The following is a 7474-nucleotide window of genomic DNA, read 5'->3' as shown; positions in this document are numbered from 1 at the left end:
TTCTGTAATCAGCGGTAAATCTCCATCACGTGCGTGCTTTCACATTGAGCAGCATTAACTACACAGAGCCGTTGTTCACTGACGAGCTGCGCCAAACCACGTTCATATTCGCACGATTTTTTGCGCAGCTCGTCAGTGAACAACGGCTCTGTGTAGTTAATGCTGCTCAATGTGAAAGCACGCACGTGATGGAGATTTACCGCTGATTACAGAACAGCTTTACTGATAAGATGCGCATTAAATATCGCATGCAATTTATCGTGCAGCCCTACTTGTAAGTTATCTGAAATCTTATGTGTAAAGATACAAGCTAGGTAATATCTAATTAAATTTGCAAACATTTCCAGAAAATAAAACTAAATATTGGATAAAGCCAGGTTCAAAATTCTTTGATTTTGTTGGTCAAAAAAGGTTTTTATAGAAGGGATTTTGGATTTCTTTTTATCACTCCATAAATCCTTTTTTTTTTATAAATGTTTTTAGGAATAAAATGTCATGTAAATCAGTGTGAATAATATATGAACAAACCCTCAGTAAAAACCTTCAGAATATAGAGAGGAATAAAACTAAGTTTTGGTGTATGTGAGTGATGCTGAAATAGATAAACTGCAATAAAATATACACTTAAATGTGTATTTTAATATGTAAGGTCATGAAGATTTGCCTAAAGGGAGCGATCATACCTCAGGTAGTGTATTGCAGTGGGCAGCCATTTTTATGCTGCGGCGCCCGGGGAGCAGTTGGGGGTTCGGTGCCTTGCTGTACATTCACTCCCCCCACCTACAATCCCTGCCGGTACGAGACTCAAACCCACAACCTTTGGGTTATGAGTCCGACTCTCTAACCATTAGGCCACGACTTCCCCCCCTTAAACCCAAAACATCAACATAACTAATGTAGACGTGTCCAGTCACACTGAAGACGGTTATGAGTCTGACTCTCTAACCATTAGGCCACGACTTCCCCCCCTTAAACCCAAAACATCAACGTAACTAATGTAGAGTACTGAAGACCATTACTATCAGGACCTTACAATATCTTACATATCTACAAATACAAGCTCAATTCAGCATTCAATTCAGAAATAAAATGATCTATATGACTTGAGGAACATATTGAGATTACAGAAGACTATTATATATATATATATATATATATATATATAATATGTATATATGTGTATATATGTATATATGTGTTTGTCTGTGTGTGCGCAAAAAATTGCAAAATAGGCTTTGTTGCAAACAATTGCGAAATGCATTATTTAGCATGCAAATGAAAATGCATTTTGTTGCAAGCAATTGCGGAATGCATTTTGTTGCACGCAATTACGAAATGCGTTTTGGTGCATGCATGTACCAAAACGCATTTTGTTATTTAATTTACCATAATGGATTTCATAATTGCATGCAGCAAAACGCAATTTGTAATTTCATGCACCAAAACTAATTTTGTAATTTCATGCAATTTCATAATTGCAAGTATGAAATGCGTTTTTTGCATGCAATTATGAAATACCTTTTCTTGCATGCAATTGTAAATTGCAAAATGCATTATGTTGCATGCTTTGTGAAATGCATTTTTTTTTGCATGCACCGTTAACTAGATCTGACCTGTGCAGATAACTTGGCTTGCCATTTTTCAATTGATATTCCAAAAGAAAAATAATTTGTCCAGAAGCGGAGACATCCGACTTAAGATTATAACAAGCAGCAAACAGAAGCAGAAAACCAATGTGCCATCTGTTGTCAAAAATCAGTTTTTCTGTTGTTGATAATTGGTTTGCACGTTAATCAAATGAGGCTGTACTGACCCAAGAAGACTGAACAATGACATATTGACTAAAGTTTGAAAACAAGAGTCAATCGAATGTGATTTATGTGTGACCTCAGGCACACTGTGCTCTTCAAACTCTTTCATTCCAAACACAATGAGCATGAGTTCAATAGATTAAACACATGCTCAGTGGAACCAGCCTGATGTGGATTCAGCAAGGCGTTGGCTCAGTCCTGAAACCTAGTGTATTATAGAAACACACATGCAGCCATATAAAACACACACACACACCCCCTCAGTAGGGTCTCTGCGCGACATCTGTATCTGTGCTGGCAGTGAAGCTGTGGAAAGGTTATCTGTGCTGTGAAACGCCCTCAGAGGTCGATGTTACACAGGGACCAAACGGGGTCAGAGCCCCCCCGCGCCGGTCTGAGCCGGGTCTAGAACAACCTCCCATGAGCCCTGCGGCTGACAAACCCTGAAAATCACACACTAGATTTCTACATTCACTGAAAATGACGTGTTCACCTGAGCAAAAGACAAAACCATGATGCCGGGCTGCAGTGGCTGGTTGCCATGGTGTGCTATGCGGTTGCTAAGGGGTTCTTAGTGACTTTTTGCATGTTGATATCAGTGTTATTTTAAGCTCATAAATATACTATTATAGTATTTATTAATAGCAGTATTTTTCATTTTGAATTGGTTTAGTTAAATCTAGTAATTAGCTTGCACTGTTTTTCAGTCTGTTTAATTTCTATTCATTTTTAAGTTTTAGTTTTTGTAATTATATTACTTCAACTTAAACTAAACTAAAATTAGAAATGCTGCCTTGGCAACTATAACTGAATGTACTATTATAGTATTTATTAATATTAGTATTTTTATTTTCATTTTAGTTAATGTTTTAGTAGTTTTGTTCGGTGTTTTTCATTTTTGCATTTCTGTCTAAATAAATATATGTCTAAACGTCTATTTAGTTTTATTACGGTTTCGGTAAAAAAACTAAAACTAGAAAAAAAATGTAAATGTTGCCTTGGCAACTAACTGAATGTACTAATATAGTATTTATTAATATTATTATTTTCATTTAATTTTAATTAAAGCTTTGGTCATTTTGTTCTATTTTTTAATGTCTATATAGTTAAGTTATAGTTATACTGTTAATAATTTTAGTAATTCAACTTTAAATGGAAATTAGAAACGCTGCCTTAACAGCTAACTGAAATAAAATGTTCATGTTTTTATATTTTATTTGATTTTAATTCATGCTGGATGATATTGGGCATTGCTTGGTTTTGCCAATACTCTTGAGCTGTTTTTAAAAATATTTAAAATAAAATGTTAAAACTGTTAAAAGTGTGATTCGAGAAGCTGGTGCAGCATCTAATGTTTTTTTTAAGGGCTGCTTTCTTCGGTCTCTGAACACAAAGCAGATGTCAGAAACGCCTGGTTAATAGGAAAATGAGGGAAGGGTCAAAGCAGATGACCTTAAAAACAAACTCAATAAACAAAACAGAGACCTTTGACATCTCAACAGATGCTAAAACGATTTAGCAGAACATGCACTTTATAAACGCATCAATTCCAGTCAAACCTAACTAGATTGTTTTGGCCATCTTTAATTAGTATTGTCCAGTATACAATGTCTCTCGTTCATTAACTGATCACATGTAGTTAATCGAGTTAATCGAGACCCTGCAGGAACATTCACGACATAGTTCTGGTTAAAGCAGGTCTAATGCATGACATCTGATCAGACAACCTGTGACATTTAGACAATCTGACGCAGCAGACAGGGCGATTCATTAAACTGCATCACTAAATGTGCTTTTTACCCACGCAAAAGCAGCTTCCACGATTCTAGCGTGTTCTGAATATTGTTATGCAGCTGCTGGTTAAGCAAACACTGGTTTTAAATAGTGCTGGGCGGTATGACAAAAAATGTATATCACGGTATTTTTCAAAATTACACCGGAAATATTCCATTAAAGGTTCTTCATGGAACCATCGATGCCAATAAACAAGAGTTTGGAACGACATGCGAGTAAGTTAATGATGACAGAATGATGATTTTTGGCTGAACTGTTGCTTTAAATCACTGACACACTGAAAGACAGAACTGATCTGGACGACAGCGGCTCGTGATCACATGCTCTCAGACGTTTAGAGGAGAAACACAAAAGAAGCACTGTGTGTGTGTGTGTGTGTGTGTGTGTGTGAGAGAGAGAGAGAGAGAAACTTACAGGGGATGATAAAGAGAGAGAGAAAACGTTTCATGCTATTGTAACATTTCAACACTGTAAAAACTCATTTACAGACTAACTTTCGCCTATTTTCGCACAAACGTCTCGACTGTGATTCTGTAATCCTCAAAATCTGATTACTTTCACATGCACTTCCACTCATTTCATCTGTGAGACATTCAGACTTCTGTACCAGCGCTAAAATAAGCATCGTGAACAAGATTTTACAAACCAACTCGATCGTTCTCAAACGTATGCTTTCTTAAGCTGAAAAACAAACATTCGCAGAGGGATTGTAAGCTGCAAACAGTCCCATAAAAGTACTACAATTATATATTTCAAGTCTTGTGAAATATAATCGAATATAAATTAAGTTAGTTATTGAACAAAGTTCTCAAATCTCATATGCACTTCTAAAATAACCAACAGCGTTTAGCATTAACGATCTCCAACATGCATCATATCAGGACTCGAATTGAGCAGTAATGGAGAAGAATATACATTTAAAACTGAAATTAAATTTAAAATGATCAATTAGTCACACAAAGCATCATTGTAACAGTAACATAAGTGCCATTTTTGTAGCCTGACAGCATTCAGCAGCTCTTTCTGTTGTTGCATGAAAATTGTTTTTTAATTAATTCTAAGGTTAAAACATTTGTTTTTGGGGAGAAAATAAAGTGCAAAATATGTTCCGTTTCAAAAAACAAATCTGTGCCGTTTAAAACCACAAAAAAACCTAAAGCCTGAGGGAAACAGATCTAGGTCATTTTTCTGCACTTCTAGACAAAGCTAGTAAATTTCACCAAAAATTATAAAGAAATGCATTGCTTTAAACATGCAATTTTGAAGCAGAAAGAATGAAAGCGGTGTATTCTTGTAAAACATACTTCGAAAAATCATTTATTTACAGTGTACACTAAAACAATGCTGGTCACTTAAAATGGGAAAAAACAAAACTACATCCCACAGTGAAAATACTTTATAAACGTCCCAAAACACGGCAGATTTCCAGCTTCACACAGCCTCCGTCCATCAGAACCACCAGTGCTGAGCTCTAAAACACGAATGATCTAAATCCAGATCTTACCCTGGTGTTTCTCCTCCTGTTTCTGAAGCGTGCCGCAGTAAACCACCACAGACCTGATCCCAGTCCAGATCACTGCAGCTTCCTCTGCTCTCTGGAGGAGAACGCCTGGACCGTTACCACTGAAGGCCTGGGGCCGGATCACACACACACACGCACACTCACACTCTCACGCTCTCTCTCACACACATACACAGACACACCCACGCACGCTCACACTCTCTCTCTCTCTCTCTCTCACACACACACACACACTCACACGCACGCACACACACTCTCTCTCTCTCTCTCTCACACACACACACACACTCACTCGCACGCACACACACTCTCTCTCTCTCTCTCTCACACACACACACTCACACATACACACACATGCAAACACACACACACACACACTCACACTCTCTCACACACACACACGCATGCACACACACACACACACACACACGCACGACTGACAGCCATGTGATACAACACGATTAAACCAGCACAACAGATCTGTGTTCCTCCAATGCAACCGGACACACTTGGCATTAATAACCAAAGCGATCTGCAAAACAGTCATTTCGACCCTGAGAGGATTTTCTTTTTCCCACAATAAAAAAGTTAATATTAATGTTATTGCACTGGACTAAAACTTACTGACTTTGCTCACACAGGTGAGCATATCACAAATCTGAGGTACAATATTCAATACATTTATAATAATAAAATATTTTATCTACATCAAAATGATACCTTTTCAGTATTTTTTCCTTAACAAAATATCTTAATTAGTGGTCGACCGATATTGGTTTTTTGACAGCCGATGCTGATATCTTGGAAAGCAGGGTGACCGATGGCCGATATAATTTTATTTATTTTAATCAATATTTAAGAAATTTAAAATCATTTGAAAATGGATAAAAAAATAAATGTGTAAAATAAACATGGTATTTACAAAGTATTTTTCACAAATAATTTGACATCGTTCTCTCTTCTGACAGCCGTTATCAGTCTCTCTCAATTTTTTTCCTTTTATTGAAAGTCATGAAAACACTATCGTGGAGTTTTTCTTTCGCTTTTTGAGCAACTGGGAATGCAAAAAATATATTTGTGGTGCTCTCCCATTCACTGCTCTTCAAGTTTACCCAACTATGACGACTTCCGCTGCTGAGAAACCCGGAAACGTCAAAATAAAAGTCCCGCCACGAACGCATCGGCCAAACAGAAAAACTTATCGGCCGATGCCGATATTTGAAAAATGCCAAATATCAGCCGATATATCGGCCTTGGCGATATATCGGTTGACCACTAATCTTAATAGAGAAATTATGCATGTTTTAATGGGTGAAACTAAAAATAAAAAATAAAAAAATCTGTAAAAATTGGGTAAAATGTAATATTCTGACCGTTTGAGTTAGGACTCTACTTTTATTCAAATTAACCATTGGTCATCTATAGGATCACACAATTAGATTATGATAACAAAGGTAAAACCACACATAGCACTTAACATTATGGTAAAATGTAAATCTGTTTTACGTATTCTCAAATTCTGTTTTTTTTTTCATTTAAAATTTTTAGACTCCTTTTTAATGGTTAAATAAAACTGTATTAATCAAATAGCATCCCTAACTAAGTAAAATCATGAAATGTATATACAATTTAACATCAATTTATTAAAAGTTGAACAAAAAATTTAATTTTTATGGCCCTATGAAATGTGTTTTACTTTTTCTCACATTCTGTTTCATCGTTACCAAATTCTGTTTAAGCGTGTCTAATTACTTAAATGCATAAAAACTACTCAATTTATCAATTTTTTTTTCAGAAATTCTTTATTTTTCTGGATATGAAGGCATAAAACAATTTAATTTATTTTTTAATCAAACTATTTTTTGGCAATCAAAAGGGGTTTCCTATTAAAATTTAAAAACGTGGAAGAATTATTTAAAAAACTTTATTAAAAAATAAAATTGTCATAATTTTATTAGTAGTAGTAGCCGTAATACATACATTCGACTGCACAATAGTAATATATTTCTGACTCAATTTCTTCGAGTTAAACCGAACGTTTAATTTGACGGGTTGCCATGAGGACCTTTAAGTTTCTGTTTGTATATGATATGACCTTTCAATTTTTTTAACGTTTAACTAGTTACTTAAAAACGTAACCAGAACATGATTCAAGTAACTTGAACATGAACACACGTGAAGTTCAACATGGTGTTAAATATCTTTGCAGAAAAGATGCACGCAATATGAAGGCAAATTGTCTTAAACATGCTTGAAGTATGCTGGGAGCCCATTGACTTTTACTGTATGCATAGAAAACACAATGACAGAACGATGATTTCTGGGTGAACGATCCATTTAAAGAAAG

At 35.6% G+C, this 7474-nt stretch overlaps 1 protein-coding gene across 2 annotated transcripts in view; it reads right to left on the bottom strand.

The window, feature by feature from the left end:
• Positions 1 to 7474, bottom strand: part of LOC107563270 (ras-related protein Rab-27B-like) — a 37025-nt gene that overhangs the window by 12795 nt on the left and 16756 nt on the right. Inside the window, exon 1 of one of the 2 annotated variants that reach the window (XM_016248086.1) lies at positions 5110 to 5226. The exons of the other annotated variant lie outside the window; for it this stretch is intronic. The gene's annotated coding sequence lies outside the window, so the exon portion shown is untranslated. Of the gene's footprint in view, positions 1 to 5109; positions 5227 to 7474 lie in introns of those variants that run through there. 2 annotated transcript variants of the gene reach the window in all.

Source organism: Sinocyclocheilus grahami, unplaced genomic scaffold (genome assembly GCF_001515645.1).
Source record: "Sinocyclocheilus grahami isolate Dianchi unplaced genomic scaffold, SAMN03320097.WGS_v1.1 scaffold864.1, whole genome shotgun sequence".
Classification (NCBI taxonomy): Eukaryota; Metazoa; Chordata; class Actinopteri; order Cypriniformes; family Cyprinidae; genus Sinocyclocheilus; species Sinocyclocheilus grahami.
Note: the sequence above shows the minus strand (reverse complement) of the source record. Positions and strands in the feature narration are given on the sequence as shown.